The sequence below is a fragment of the Camellia sinensis genome, chromosome 13 (assembly GCF_055761805.1).
Source record: "Camellia sinensis isolate YWXY chromosome 13, ASM5576180v1, whole genome shotgun sequence".
NCBI lineage: Eukaryota > Viridiplantae > Streptophyta > Magnoliopsida > Ericales > Theaceae > Camellia > Camellia sinensis.
The window spans coordinates 8,573,827-8,589,501 of NC_138973.1; the positions used below are offsets into that span (position 1 = coordinate 8,573,827).

The 15,675-nt window shown below is 41.3% G+C and overlaps 1 pseudogene across 1 annotated transcript in view; it reads right to left on the bottom strand.

The window, feature by feature from the left end:
* LOC114323752 (transcription initiation factor TFIID subunit 5-like) overlaps positions 1-11,433 on the bottom strand; it is a 50,581-nt pseudogene extending 39,148 nt beyond the window's left edge. Inside the window, exons 1-2 of the transcript XR_014347817.1 lie at positions 11,025-11,433; positions 9,829-10,936 (exon numbers count right to left, since the gene is read on the bottom strand). The product of XR_014347817.1 is annotated as a transcription initiation factor TFIID subunit 5-like (transcript). The remainder of the gene's footprint in view (positions 1-9,828; positions 10,937-11,024) is intronic.
* Between the last annotated feature and the right edge of the window lie 4,242 nt (positions 11,434-15,675).

The window sequence follows — 15,675 nt, forward strand, 5'->3', positions numbered from 1 at the left end:
TCACAAAGGAGGAAAATTCAGTGTAGGTACACTTAGTACCAGCAAGACCTGAAAGAGAGTGGGAAGAGCTCTTCATTGGTCCAAACAGAAAGGAAGAAGAATCCAAAGTCAAACCATACTCCAAAACCAACTCTACAAGGCAAAATGGGTTGCAACAGAGAACAGTTGGCCAAAGTTCACTCTGAACTGAAAGCCAGAGAGAAGTCCAGTCTAGCAGGATTGGAGAAGGCGTTGATGGAGAGTGATAGCGAGGCAGAGAAAGAAGTTGGCCTAAGCCAAAAGAAGGAAATCGTTGAAGAAGAAATGTTCGAAGCCATCATGGCTGAACAAACATTTTTGGTTGAAAAGCCAGTCAGAAAAGACCATTCGAAGGAGTCTGTTAGTAATGAAGTGCCAGAATACAGCATGGAAGATGCTTCTGAAGTAACTGAACAAAGTAGCCAAGAGGAGAAACAGACACAGCCAACCATCCAATTTGGTTCGTTTCGTCCAGTATCAGTAAATATGGTACACATACTACCGCACGAATTCCAGGCTGGAGATGAGAACCAAGAGGGGCAAGAAATTGACCCAATTCCAGTCTCTAGTGAAGACTCACAAGTGAGTATGGTGCAAGATGATTCCGGAATGGCTGTCCCAATGGAAACTGAATATGAGAGTGAAGAAGAGGTGAGCATTAACCTCTCATATCCTTTTGAATATCCCTCGAACTCTATGACACAGCATGTCAAGCCTTTGTACATCAAGGCTTTCTTCGATGGCATACAATTGAACCGAGTCTTGATAGATAATGGGGCAACGGTGAACTTACTACCAAAATCTTCTTTGAAGAAATTAGGGAAAAGGAACCCCAGGTTAATCCCAACCAGCACAACCATTGCTGGTTTCGCCGGAGACAAACAGATGGCTTAGGGAATTTTGCCTATCAACCTAAGTGTGGGAACCAGGGACTGCATGACAGCATTCTTCGTCATCGACAGCATTCTTCATCATCGATAGCAATGCTAAGTACAATGCTTTACTTGGTAGAGATTGGATTCACACTAACAAGTGTGTGCTTTCCTCTTTGCATCAAAAAATAATGATGGCCTTGGGCAATGGAGAGACAGAGGAAATTGATGCAGATCCTCAACCCTTTATAGCCTGTGCAGACTTCGTAGAGGCCAAATTGTATATTGAGGGAGTGACACCACTCAGTATACTGAGGAAACATGATGGCTCAGCTGAAATGACAGCTGATGAGGAAGTGACACACTTGAAGCACTTAGTCCAGGAGAGTGCTGATGAAGAGGTTGTTGTTAAGGATGATAATGATGCCTGGTTGTAGGCAAAGAAGTGAAGTCCAAAAAGCCAAGTCTTTGGCTCTAATTAAGTTCTCAATATTGGATGTCAAATCAATAGTCCAGAGAGTACAAGAGCAAGAGAAAGAAGCCATGATAATTGGCTGCAAGCAAAAGCAACAACAGGCCAGAGTTTTGGTCCTTGACAAATACTGTGCATTGGACATTGAAACAAAAGTCCAGGAGATACAAGAGGAAGAAGCCTTATGGACAGACTTTGTCTATGAGGAGGAGGGTAAGGATGTTGAATTGAAGAACCTGGGAGCAGAACAAAGCAAGAAGATTGCTTCGAAGCCGGAAGGGATCAAAGAAGAAGCTTCAGTAAGTTCTCAGACACAAGATCCCTTAGAAGAAATAAATTTAGGGGAAGGTTCTATACAACAGCCCACCTATATAAGTGCTTGTTTGAATGCTCTGGACAGGGACCAGTTGTTGGTTGTTCTGAGGAAATACAAAGATTGTTTTGCATGGTCTTATAATGAACTATCAGGATTGGATAGGTCATTAGTGGAACATAGGCTCCCTATGAGGCCTAACTTTAAGCCATACAAGCAAAAGCTAAGAAGAATGAGTCCAGGAGTGATTCAGAAAGTTAAGGAAGAAATTCTTAGACTACTCAAGGCAGGCTTTATCAGCACAGCCAAGTATGTTGAATGGCTATCCAATATTGTGACTGTAGTTAAGAAGAATGGTAAAATGAGGGTATGCATTGATTTCAGAAACTTAAATCTAGCAACTCCAAAAGATGAATATTCTATGCCTATAGTAGACTTGTTGGTAGACAGTTCAGCAGGGCATCAAATTTTATCAATGATGGATGGGCATTCTGGTTATAACCAAATCTGCATTGCAGAGAAAGATGTTCACAAGACAGCATTCAGATGTCCTGGGAATATTGGGACCTTCGAATGGGTTAAAATGCCATTTGGCCTGAAGAATGCTGGGTCTACATATCAGAGGGCTATGAACACTATCTTTCATGACCTCATCGGAGGGTATTTAGAGTGTTATATTGATGATATTGTAGTTAAATCCCAATCCATGGAGGAACATTTGTTTCACTTAGAAGCAGCCTTTGAAAGAATGAGAAAGTTCAAGTTGAAACTCAATCCTCTTAAGTGTGCTTTTGGCATATCATTTGGAAACTTCTTGGACTATGTAGTACACAAGAAAGGAATACAGATTGACCAGAATAAAGCCAAAGCCATCATTGAAGCCAGACCTCCATCAAGTAAAAAAGAATTACAAAAGTTCCTTGGACATGTTAATTTTCTTCAAAGATTCATTTCTAACACTGCAGAGAAAACTAAAGTATTTTCTTCCTTATTAAAACTAAAAGATGAAGAGGAATTTGTGTGGTCAGCAGAGCATCAAATTGCTTTCGAAGGTATCAAAGCCTACTTGGCCAACCCTCCAATACTGATGCCATCAAAGGGTGATAAGCCCTTGAAGTTGTACACAGCTGCAGCAGAAGATTCATTGGGAGCTTTCTTAGCTCAAGACAATAAAGAAGGTAAAGAGCAAGCTGTTTATTACCTTAGTAGGTTTTTAAATTCTTGTGAATGTAAATATTCAGCTGTAGAAAAGTTGTGCCTTGCATTGTATTTTGCTGCAATGAAATTAAGATACTATCTTTTGCCTACAACTGTCTTGGTAATTGCAACCACGGATTTGGTTAAGTACATGTTATCTAGACCTATATTGAGGGGAAGAATTAGCAAATGGATATTAGCCTTATCAGAATTTCATTTAGAATATGTTCCTCAAAAGGCAGTGAAATGACAAGTTTTAGCCAATTTTTTAGTAGACCATCCATCTCAAACAGAAAGCCAAGAGATAATGGAACTTGGTATGGCTAGTGTTGAGCTATGACAAATGTGGTTCGATAGATCGAAAGCCAATGGCCTAATTGGAATTAGTATAGTGATTAAGTCACCATAAGGAATAGAAACCACACATGGTTTCAGAGTGGATGAAATTACTTGTTCTAATAATCAAGCTAAATATGAAGCCTTAATAGTGGAATTGAAAATTCTTATTGGATTACAAGTTCATGCAGTTGACATATTTAGAGATTCTCAATTGGTAGAAACTGTAGACGTCCCTGAACGTCCCGAGAAAATCCCGTTTTGTTCATTGGACTCACTACAGTTCGGACTCGATGTCATGGTTCTGAATCTAATCTCGCAAAGTGCAATGCAAGATCAATAAATCACCAAATAGTCCAAATTCGGCAAATCATTTTGAAAAATTGATTTTTAGAAAGAAGTGCCAAACATGGACTGCTTTGCCAGATACAGAGTCGCTACCTAAATATTTTATTGTGGGGGAATTTAGAAAACCCTGACTCGTGCCTAAGGTCACATGTCATCACCAAATTGTCTTGGCTCGGGAACTTGGGTACGATTGGAGAAGGTCATTTCATGAGCACCCCCGCTCGCCCGATCAAAGATCGGCCACTACTAAGCATGATATCTTATTTTTAAAAGACATGTGCTCTTATTCCGGTTATTAACCTAGAATTACTATGTGATGTGCACAACATACAAGTATAGATTAGATTGCCTAAGTTGGAACAAAGCATCGCATATCCGTTTGTTTTGGAAATGGATTGAAGTTTGCTACTCGCAAGTAGGCTAAAACACAAGTTTCGACGAATTATTCCAATTCAAGCAACCCAACCTTCACCCACAGGCATTCAGGCAGTTATATCACATAAGCACATAGCCTCATGGTAAGCATGCTATCATGGCAGTCACTCACACGCACGCAAGGATGCTAAAGCATAAACACTTACCGAGTACTCCGTGCCAAAGAAAAAAGCTAATTAGAAAACATGCATGAATCCCAACTATGCTGAGATGCCTAATACAACACATGCAAAAATGCAATTACAATAGGCTCGGCTATTCTAAGATGACTTATGAGATGCAGCAATCGATACATGTATTCAAATTGGAATTGAAATACAATGCAGTTAGCATGATGCGCCGAGCCCGGTGCATGCAATACAGATGAATGAATGCAAGCATGTGAACATATAAATGCTAATTGAAACATGTCCTAAAACTAACCATCATAAGCTGGTAAATAAAAGGGAGAAAGACGTGGGATTGGAAGACATGCATCACACGCACGCACACTTATTACAACAGTTGGCCCTCTCTCGGAGGGTTCAAATAGATAATACAAAACCAAAATGAATAACAGTTACAGCTAATTATTACACAACTCTAATTAATCAACAAATTAACTAAGTAAGCAAATAAACTAGCATGCAAATGGGCTGCCCCAGCTCTGTTTTGGATGACAAAGAATGCATGCGTGCTCGAATCGCCTTGTTGGGAAATCCATCGCGATGCCTCATCTTACTTTTGTTTGCAATTGATTTCAGAAACTTGCGTGAAGCTCCAGAGAGATAAAACTCCACCCTGGAAGACTGTGGCAAGGCTGCTGACCAGTTATAGGCATTGAAGACCACCTACCGACCACCCTTGGTGGTGAAAACTAGAAAAGGTGGTCGGCCTGCCAGAAAACCTGGTCGGCCGACCAGTTTCTTCTCCTAGTTTCTGTGTTTTCTGCAACAAAGGCAAGAGAGAGAGAAAGCAAGGTATTTTCAACATATGTGTGCCCGACCACTCTCCCCCGTCATTGCATAAGCTCTAAGGAGTGTAGTCCTCGATCCTCGGGCCACCAATTGCGCATCTCGATGCATGATGGCCGAGGAGTCGAATTGCATGACTCGATGTGAAATGAATTCACATATAAATACCTAAAACCAACAACTCTATCATGGATAGTCAAGAGTGTCGACGATTGGGAATTGAGGCACATTTCGTCACTTTGAGTACGAAACATTCCTCGTTCCCCGTGTTTGGACTAACTCCTATTCCAAACACAATGCAACAAGTAGAATGGCACGGCATGTACAAATGCAACTCTAGTATGCAATCCTAAATGTAATGTGATTAAGTGATGTAAGCATGCAAAGGATGACATGCAAGTATGCAACTAGCATACACAATGCTATGGACTAATCAAGGGCATACTCAATGCACATGGATTATATGGCATGCATACACAATGCACTAACATACGCAATGTTATGAACGAGGCATACGCAACGCAATGATCGAACATGCGATAACATGGACTATATGACATACACAATGCAAGATGGACTTAAACCAAGATGGATGGGCCTCGGCCACACCCAAATCAGTGGCCAATGTAATGAAAATGAGGCAACAAGGTACATGCCAACATACGCAAATGCAAGGGACCCAACCTAAGGAGCAAAGTGCAACTCTACCAAAGCATGACAATGATGAAATATGGCATATAATGACACATGTTCCAGCTCTGAAATGACATACAAAATGGTCTCGAATCATGTAAACAACTCACCCGATGCATGTTGGATGGCACAATTACCGAAACTAGTGAAGTGCATTACACTAGAGGTATGCAAAGCGATGTCCAAATGACCAAATCAACCCCAAACAGTCCCTATACAGACCTAAAACAGTGACAAAATGGACTAAAATGATGGCTTGCAATGCACAAAAATGAACCTCATGCAATAGCCCAAAAATGAGACATACAAGCACAACTCTCAAACGCATTTAAAGAGTGGAAAACATGAGAATATGGCACAAGTATAAGCTCTGAAATAGCATGTTCAATGATGCCAAAACATGAAAACAACTCAAGTTAAGCATGCAAGAGGCTTCAAAACTCGAAGCTAGGCAAGGGTATTACACTACAAGCATGCATGGCAAGCATCATTCGACCATGGGACCTCAAAACAGAGCTAAGGCAGCCCAAATCATGAATAAAATCAGTTTAGAACATGGCCAAAATATGCTAGAATCAAGGGTCAAAACAACATGCAATGTGAGCTAGTGAACATGGATTATACTACAAGCATATGAAGCATTCAAGAGACCACTAAACTAGCAAAAGATAGAGGTATGACATGCCAAATAATGACTAAAAAGCCACTGAAACATGATCAATGCATGTAAGAATGACATGCTCCTTTGATAAGCTATGAATGGGATTATTCTACACATGCAAGAGGCACACCAAAGATGACAAAACCAAATTTGGACAGAGCCTAGGCAGGCCCTAAAAGTCACCAAAAAGGGCCTGAACCAAGGCTTAGAAGTGTGAAAATATAGGCTCCTTTGTAAGGCCAAAAATGCCAACAAACAAGGCCAAAAGAGAGAGGGTCACCCCTATCTGATTTTGGCCCTCAAAATAGCATGCCAACCACTGAAAATCTACTAGATTTCAGTGGCTAAAAGGCCAAGCAAAGATCAAAACAATGGCCTTAAGGCATGGCTCAAAATAAGGCAAAATGAAGCATGCAAGGGGGTAGATGACCCCCAACAACAAAATGACCTTAAACAAACATCAAAAGGACCTCAAAAAAAGACTTTTTTCAGTTGAAAATAAAGCTCAAATATGCATGCAAATAAGACTAAGAGATGGATCAAAATAAAGCTTAAAAAGAGGGAAAATGAGTTACTCTTGTAGCTCAGCAAAACCAGCAGCCTTCTGGACCAAAAATTCAACCTTTGAGACCTCTCAAGACTCTCCAAGAACTCAGTAACAATGGTGGGGGTGTTAGGCTAGGAGGTGTGATGCAAAGGGCTAAGAATAACACACTCTTGAGCTCAAAATAGTGAGATATAGAGAGGGATATATTGTCTTGCCTTAAACCAATTTCTGAACCCTCACAAAGGAGGGAGAGGCCCTCCTTTATATCCAAAAGGGACCAAAGCTTCTCAAAGAAGCTAAAAACTAAGGTTGAAGATCCTCCATACACGTGTATGAAGGATCCAGTCTGTGCCTTCCAGCTGGCACAGCTAGCATCCACTCAGTGAGACAAAACAAGGGGAATACTGTCGACCAGAAAAGGTGGTCGGCCGACCACTTTCACTGGTCGGCCGGCCACTTTTCATGAGAAAGTGGTCGGCCAGCCACTTTCTCTGGTCGGCCAGCTACTTTTTCTGGTTTTTCAGGACAAAAAGTGGTCTCCCGGAAAGAAAGGTGGTCGACCAATGGCTGACAAGGCCAAAAGTGGTCGGCCAGGTGTCCAAAATGAAGCCCCAGAAGTTAGCTTTCCAATGGCACCAGCATTGCATCAAAATTCCAACTGTGCAAAAGAGTTATGCCTGTTTTGGTGAAGCCGCGCAGTTTCGGTCCAACCGGATTGATGCCCTACTTCAACCAACCATATCTCCCCCATCCGGACTTGGCTTTAGGAGATTCTTAAGTGCAAAATGAAGCCTCGGAAGTAAGCTTTCCAACGGTGGTGGCCTCATAGCTAAAATCTAAGTGTATAGAGAGACAGGCGTGATTTAGCGAGGACCGCTTGACTCTCTCTCTTAGCAATTCATACCCACCTTCTTCTTCAACTTGGTTTCTTCCCTCTTCTCCAATTTTCCTCAACTCCAAACCCCTAAACAAGGTGTTTTAAAGATTTTTCAAAGATTTCAACTCTCTTTTATTCATTTCCACTTCGTCCTTGCTCGGTTTACCGAAAAGTGCAACTTTTAACGAAATGCGAGCATCAGAACATCGTAGGAACTTTATTTTCAAAACATTTTGAAAGAGAGGGTTTCTAGGTCTAAAATCTTTTGATCAAGATTTTTTTGGTCCAAAAAGGGGTATGAAGTTGAGATTTGACTCTCTCCTTGCCGAAGAAACTGAACCTTTGCCTTGCACACCTTTCTCTACCAAGTAAACCATCAATAGTGCCCAAGTCTTAAGGGCGATCAAAAATGAGGTGTCTACAGTGGTTAACCAAGTGAAAGGGATTTTCGAATGTCAAAATATAAGCATGTTGCCATACTATGTTGTTGCATTACATCTGCTTTCTCAATTTCAAATAGCAAATGTAACTCATGTCCTAAGATTTTTGAATAATAGAGCCAATGATGTGGCTCAGAAAGCTTCGAATTTCAAGAGGAGGGATAATACTCAAGGGAACATAAGCCAAACAACATACCAGAAATCTATACCACCCTTAAATAAAAGGAGTGTGGTCCTAGAAGTCAATCATAATGACTTACAGGAACAAGATTGGAGGCATCTAATAATGCAGTACTTGGCTGGCCCATCCTCGAAGGCCAGCAGAAAAATTAAATTGCAATCTATGCAATACATCATATACCACAATGCTCTCTACAAAAGGGGGAAGATGGTTTATTGCTGGAATGTTTAGGTCCAAAAGAAGCATTAACAGCTATGGCTGAGGTTCATGAAGGCATCTGTGGTGCTCATCAGCCTAGTGTAAAAATGAGGTAGTTGCTTCGAAGGCATTCCTACTATTGGCCAACTATCCTTAAAGACTGCATAGAATATGCAAAAGGTTGCCAGGCATGCCAAAAGCATGGCACAATAAGGCATGTGCCCATAATCGACCTGCATGCAGTAGTAAAGCCTTGGCCATTCAGAAGATAGGCCATGGATATGATGGGGAAAATACACCCACCCTCTTCGAAGCATCATTGTTTCATTTTAGTGGCCACTGATTACTTCACTAAGTGGGTCGAAGCTAAGCCATACAAGGCTGTAGACCAGACTGAGGTCATTGGATTCATCAAGGATTTAATCCACAGATTTGGTATCCCACAAACTATAACTGTTGATAATGAGACTGTGTTCGATGGAAAAATGGTGAAGTCTTTTGTGGCAGAGTTTGGAATTAGCCTTGTTAATTCCACCCCCTATTATGCACAAGGCAATGGTCAAGCTGAATCATCCAATAAGTCCTTGAAGAAAGGAATACAAAAGGTTGTAGAAGACAATCTTAGGGATTGACATAACTTATTGTTGGATGTATTGTGGGCTTATAGAACTTCCACAAGGTCAAGCACAGGGGTTACGCCTTATGCCTTGGTGTATGGGCATGATACAGTGTTACCTGTAGAAATTAATGTCAAGTCTTTGAGGATAAGATGCCAAGACCAGTTAGATCCTGAGCAATATCATTAGAGTATGTGCTTGGAATTAGAAGGCATAGATGAAGCCAGAATTTTGGCATTAAATGGCATTCTCTTTCAAAAGAAGAAAGCAGCCAAAAATTACAATAAAAAAGTCAAATACATTGGCTTTGATGAAGGTGATTTGGTATGGAAAATAATACTCCCAATAGGAATTAAAAGCCATAAGTTTGGTAAATGGTCACCTAACTGGGAATGACCATATCAAATTCATAGAGTCCTGCCTTTTAAAGCATACCATTTGAGAAATTTGAATGGATACATACATCCCAAAAAGATTAATGGCAGATATTTGAAGCCTTATTTTCCAACTATTTTGGAAGCACAAGGAATAGAATAAATGTCAAGCAAAAGAACACAAGAGTACTCAAATGATAAATCAGAATTTATTTTTTCATAAAGAGTTAAATACATTTTGCCATAAATTGGCCCATAAATCATTACAGTGCCTTAATTGTTCTTTTACAACAGACTTCATATTCTTAAATGAAGAAACCAATTGGATGGCTAGGGCCATTTCTTGCTTTCGATCGGCCAGTCCTTGGTTGGTGATCTGCAGTTTGGTGTCAGTTCGAATTAAGGCCTGGTTTACTAGAGATAGCTCCTCCTCAAGTTGAGTTTTCCTCTCCAGTAGTTGAGTACGAAAATGGGAGACAGAGGAATGTTGTTCCATTAGCCCTGAGACTTCAGCATGAACGGTGGAAACAAAGCTCTGATCTCTCACTAATTTCTCCTCTGCAACCTTGGCAGTATGACAAATGTTGATGTAGAAGTCAATAGTAGCTGCTGCTTGAGATAGATGACTTGAGACAGTTATACTGGATTGCTTAACAACTTTACAGCACTGAAGAAAACCATTTCTTATTATAGGCCTTTGTAAAGCCTCGAAAGGAATCCTTGAAAAAGGTATCAATAATTCCAAACAGCTGTCTAAGTCCATCAGAGGTGCAGAAGGCTTACTACTGGAGGAAGAGGAGCTCTCAAGAATTTCTAACAAGGAATCAGCCAGAACTAATGGCTCAGTCTCATCATTAGCTATTGGAGAGGTAAAGGGCATGTCAAAGAGACTGGCTAGTCTTGCTTCGAAGATATCTACCTCATCCGTAGACATGAGGGGTGCAGAAAGAGCAGTGGTGGAAGGCATAGAGAACTGAATAGGGATAGGAGAAATGGGTGGAGCATCTTCAGCAGTCTCTACAGTCCTAGCCACCAATAGGTCAAGAGAAGAAGGGCTGGAAGTAGGTAAAGGTAATAAATCATAGGTTGGAGAGCTGCCAGCACCCTCTGTAGGGGAATTAGCTACCATCAGAGATGGAGCAACAGGTGGAACTTCCTTAAGAGGAGGGGGAAGAGCAAGACTCGAAAGAGAAATGAATTGAGGTGGATCCAAAGACAAGCAAGGAAGATATGGATTTAATCCAAAAGAAAGAGATGCAGGAATGCTTGGCCTCAAGGAGGATACATTGAATGTAGGCCTAGGAAGTGGGAGCATTATCTGAAGAGTCCTCACATTTTGCATCTGATCAACTTCAACTGAAACTGAGGGAGTCCTCATTGGAAGAATAGGCTCAGTAGTTGTTGCTGCAAAAGAAGAGAAGTACAAAGTAATGTCAAGTTCAACACCAAAAATTTGATAAGAGGGAAACAGTAGAGGCTTGAAAGAAGTTACTTGTTTCAAAAGTGATAGCAGCAATGGGAGAGCTTCGAAGGGAGTAGTGCTCAGCAATGTGTTGCCTTCTTGTAGCCTCCCTCTGGATTGCATCAACAGAAGCAGCTTCATCTCTTAAGAATTGCTGATGCCGTCTCTTTTCAGCTCTCTCAAAGACAATTATAGCCCTGGAATGTTCTTGTTCCACTGCCTTAGCAGCCGCCTCATGAACAGGGTCTTCGACCAAGTCAGAAGGAGAGACAGTCGTTTTCCTTATTTTTCTTCTTGGTGCTGGCATTTCCTGTTCTTTCTCAACCTTTCTCTCTTCAAGATGGGATTCAGACTCTTCAGGGGCAAGTTCTTTTTCTGCTGCTTTGGTAGCCGTCCCAGGAGTAGGGTCTTCGACTGAATTAGCAGAAGAGACAGTCATTTGCTTCCTCTTTTTCCTCTGTAATGATACCTCCTATTCTTTCTCAATCTCCCTCTCTTTGGTGTGGGATTCAGATTCTTCAGGAGTAAGTTCCAACTTTCTTTTCTTTTTCTGCTGTTGTTTGTCCTTGAGAGCGGCTAGAATTTCAGCCCTCTTAGGAGATTCTTCTTGTGGAGATCCTGTACCGAAATGTATGAGTGTAAAGGAAGCAAACAAAAGTGTCGAAAAGAAAAGTGACCTCAAAATACTTACCCTTTTTTGAAGCAGCTCTAGTGACTCTAGCTGGAGGAGGTGAGGCTGCAGGAACAGTTTGGGCAACTGTGGAAAGAGAAGGCATGTTCTCGGCTATTGTTGATTTAGCCCTAGAAGGCACTCCTAACCCTATCAGTAAATCGTGAGGGTGCACTAATAGGCGCACTTCCATGTTGACTGACCACCAGTTTTGGAATCTTTTCAAAACCAAGCCAGAGGGAAGAAAGAGGACAAATGTGAACTCATACAATTCTTTCAGCAGTCTAAATGTAGCTGCCTCTAGCTTTGATCTGGGTATTCTCAAGTCTCTAGCCGTGAGATGGACATTCGAGAGACTGCAAAGTGGAACAGGAATCCCCTGAGTGAACCCAAATTGCCTGGCAAACTGAGAAGGGCAGTACACCTCAGCTATACATCTATAAGCTCGAAGGTTTAAAGTGCCAATAAACAGCTCCCTTGGTAGCAAAATAGAAACCCACATATCTTTGTGAGGTGAGGTGGAACACTCTTTATCAGCCAAAAAGGTTTGCAGCCAAGCAGGTCCTTTGCTGGCATCAAAGGGGCAAAAGAAGGTGGGAGATGGAGAAATAGGGAGTTAGTGAAAAAATGTGAGGTAATAAGCAAAGGAAGCAGGATAAAGAACAATTCTAGCATACTTCTCCCCATAAGTGCTAGGGTCCTGAATAAGGAATTTTAAGCATTTGGGATGCAGATCAGTGAAATAGGCGAAGAGCCAAAGTTGGTGCACCCAAAGGGGACCTCCTTGGTTCACATTGAGAGGTTTCTCACAAAATTGGTAACATGCTCTATAAACATGGCCTAAGAGGTAAGGAGCCAGGGCCATACGTTTTTTCAAAACAAGTGCATTCGCAAGTGGGGCGAACTCAGACATAATCCTCTGAGATGATGTACAAAAAAGGAATTTACACAACCAGTACAAAATGAAGGAAAAAAGTTCTCTATCCCTCACGGGACCTACCCTTTTATTTTCGGCCTTTACAAAATCACTGTAGGAGGAGTTTAAGGGTGGAAGGGAGAACTTAACAGAGAGGTCTGGATAACTGGGAGTGAAAGGAGAGCCAAGGGGTAAAAGCCCTAAAAGATGGCAAATAACAAGAACAGTGGGAGCCATCATGCCACATCGAAATTGGAAAAAATTGAAGGCCATGTTCCAAAAACAACGAGCAGCAGGAATCAAGAAAGGGTCTTCATGAATGATAAATCTGGAAAGACGGAGGGCATTGAGAATACAAAGCTCTTGCAGGTCGTCTTCTCGCGCAGGTACAACTCTGTCATACCATTCTTCCCATTCAGCTCTCAATGTCGGCCAGCAGCGATGAGGTCGGGTCACCTTCCAATTTCCCCAGTCGAGCCCTCCTTCGTAGAGAAGAAAATGGTCCTCCAGCCGAGGGTATAAAGTTGGAAATTGAGCAGGAGCCTCTCGAGAGATGGGCCCAAGACGTATTCTTGTTTGTTGCTGTGGCGAGGAAGGAAGAGACGGCCGTCTATGGCGCTTGACTCACCAGTTGTTAACTTGGCGATCTCTTCATTAATGCATTTTTTCAAAGCCATGGTTGGGCTTATACGATCACTAGCAAACACTTTGAGAGAATAAGAAGCCATTGGTAACAAGCAGCAAGGAAGAGGCAAGGAAGAGAAGGTTAACAGAGGAGAAGGGTTTGTGTTTTAAATGAGCGAGTGATTTCAGAGCACGAAATACAAGGGTTTTAAAAGCCTTTGTGTCTGGAAAATATATCGCGTAATTCGTTAAGTACGAAAAGTACGAATACGAAGAGTTTCCTTCAATATTGATACTTTTGGAGGGAAAAACACAGCCTATATGTTAATACCAGCTTCGAAGTAAAATATTTGGCTTCGAAACTAGATTTTGGCGCCAAAAGTCAAATAACAACGGCTTCGAAACTACGAAGTCGACTTCGAAGCACATTCCATACCTAATGGATGCAAGAATGCTCAAGTATTCATTTACTTCAAAGGGATTAAAGACCTGTTTTAGGTTTCTCAATGAAAGTAATGTTCTTCGAAGGAAAACTAGAGATCCCTTAAGAATGGAAATTGGTATTCGAAACATCAAAACCAATAGTTGGTTTATATATATTCAGAAAAATTGTCTTTTCAAACTAAAATAGTGCAGCCCTCAAAAGGAGTTTCCATATTTTGAAAGTATGGACTGTTGTTCAAGGAAAAAGGATCAATTTAAAACTGATTGATCATACTAAATCATTGACCATATGTTGGTTATGATTAAAACAAGTTTTGAAGGGTAAGGTTGTTAGATTCGAAGCATGGATCCTGAATGAAAATCATCAAAAACTATCAACTACATTCCATAAATTGGAAAAGTTCATGGTCGTTTTTGTTAATGTTCATTTAAAACGATTGAGCCCAAGTTCGAAGGATAAGATCGTTCAGTTCAAAGCTCTGAAATTGCTTTTAAAGACAAATGGAGACAAGATCAAACCATACCAAAAAAAGAAAAGTCTTAATGGTATTAAAGCAAAAGCAGTTATATCGAATGGCCCTATTTGGGTACAAACTCAAGCTCATAAAAATAGAGAATGGAATAAATAACAAGATCATGAAATTTAGTCCAACTATGATCAATGAGTTTCTGTTCTTTCTTTATTCTGTCCTCTATTTCTTCTAACATTGGCTGCATGAGTTGATGTGCTCTCACTTCGTAAAAGAGCTCTTCAGCTTTTATTTCGAAAGCTGTTTCTCTCAATCCTTGTTCCAATTTGTCTATATCTAAGTCATCCCAGTACGCAGAATCTTTATTCTTGAAATCATCGAATTCTTCAATGAAGTTCTCTGCTTCGTACTGGGCATGAACTCGAAGGGACGAGAGTTGGTCTAAAGATTGTGTGGTGGCCATAGAGGTCCAATGCTAGTAGAGAAGCAATGGAAGTTGGTCCAAAAACATGTGAAGCTCTGCTTGGGTGAGGGGATCGAGGACATGACCCCGAGTCAGAATATCACAAGCCCATCGAAAGTTCTTAAGAGGGACTTCGTCCTCAAGAACATTGAAGGGCAAGTGGGAGAAAGTCGCGAGCAAAAGTTGAGCTTGCTTCCGCTCAACCGAAGTAGGGGAAGGTGGAGGCTTGTAAGGTGGAAAGACCTTATCCGTGGAGAGGGCAAGCCTCAGTCTCTCTGTCCAGCAAAGATTGGGCGGAGGAGAAGTTGTGGATGTTTCTATTTCAGGAGATGAAGCAAGGGCAGAAGGAACAAAGGCATTAATATAATCAAGCCAGTCAGAAGAACAAATCTTTGCCTTCTGGGCTAAGAATGATGGATGGTACCCTTATGCCTCTTCTAGATGTCGGGCAGTGTGCACTATCTTTGTAAGCATGGAGGATGTATACCATGTCACAAACAGATTCTCCTCCAAACTGCGTCAATGGTCGATAGGCACGTAGGGATATACCACCAAGCTTCGCGCATAGGAAGGGAACTTTAAAGGGTCAGTAAACTCGACAAAGTGATGGTTGATTCGTTCCCTCAAATCACAGGCCGCAGGCTTTGACCAACTTGTCCAGCCAGAAGCCCCAGAATAGAAAGAAGCTGCAGCCTTATCCCATGCAGAGGTTCGTGAAGAAGAACTTCCCATGTCCATATTTGCGACTTTCTGAATCAAAGGATTGAGAGCAGTTTGTTCGTAGTCCAAGGGTAAGGCAGAAGAAGAACTTCCTATGTCCATATTTGTAAGTTTATGAATCGAAGGATTAAGGGCAATATGTTCGAAGTCCAAGGGTTGATAATTTGCAAAGGCATCCATGACCTGAATATAGAAAGGGGGGTAAAGGTGGCTAACTAATGCATAGAGGTTCTTTCGAGGAGGAACAGCATCGTCATATGACTTTTCGTGTGCTCGATCATTGGAGGAGAAAATTGATTTGGCCATAAAATGTATCAGTCCGTTCGAATGTTAAGGTGGTGGAGGTGTTCAAAAAATTGAAGGAGAGTTTAATG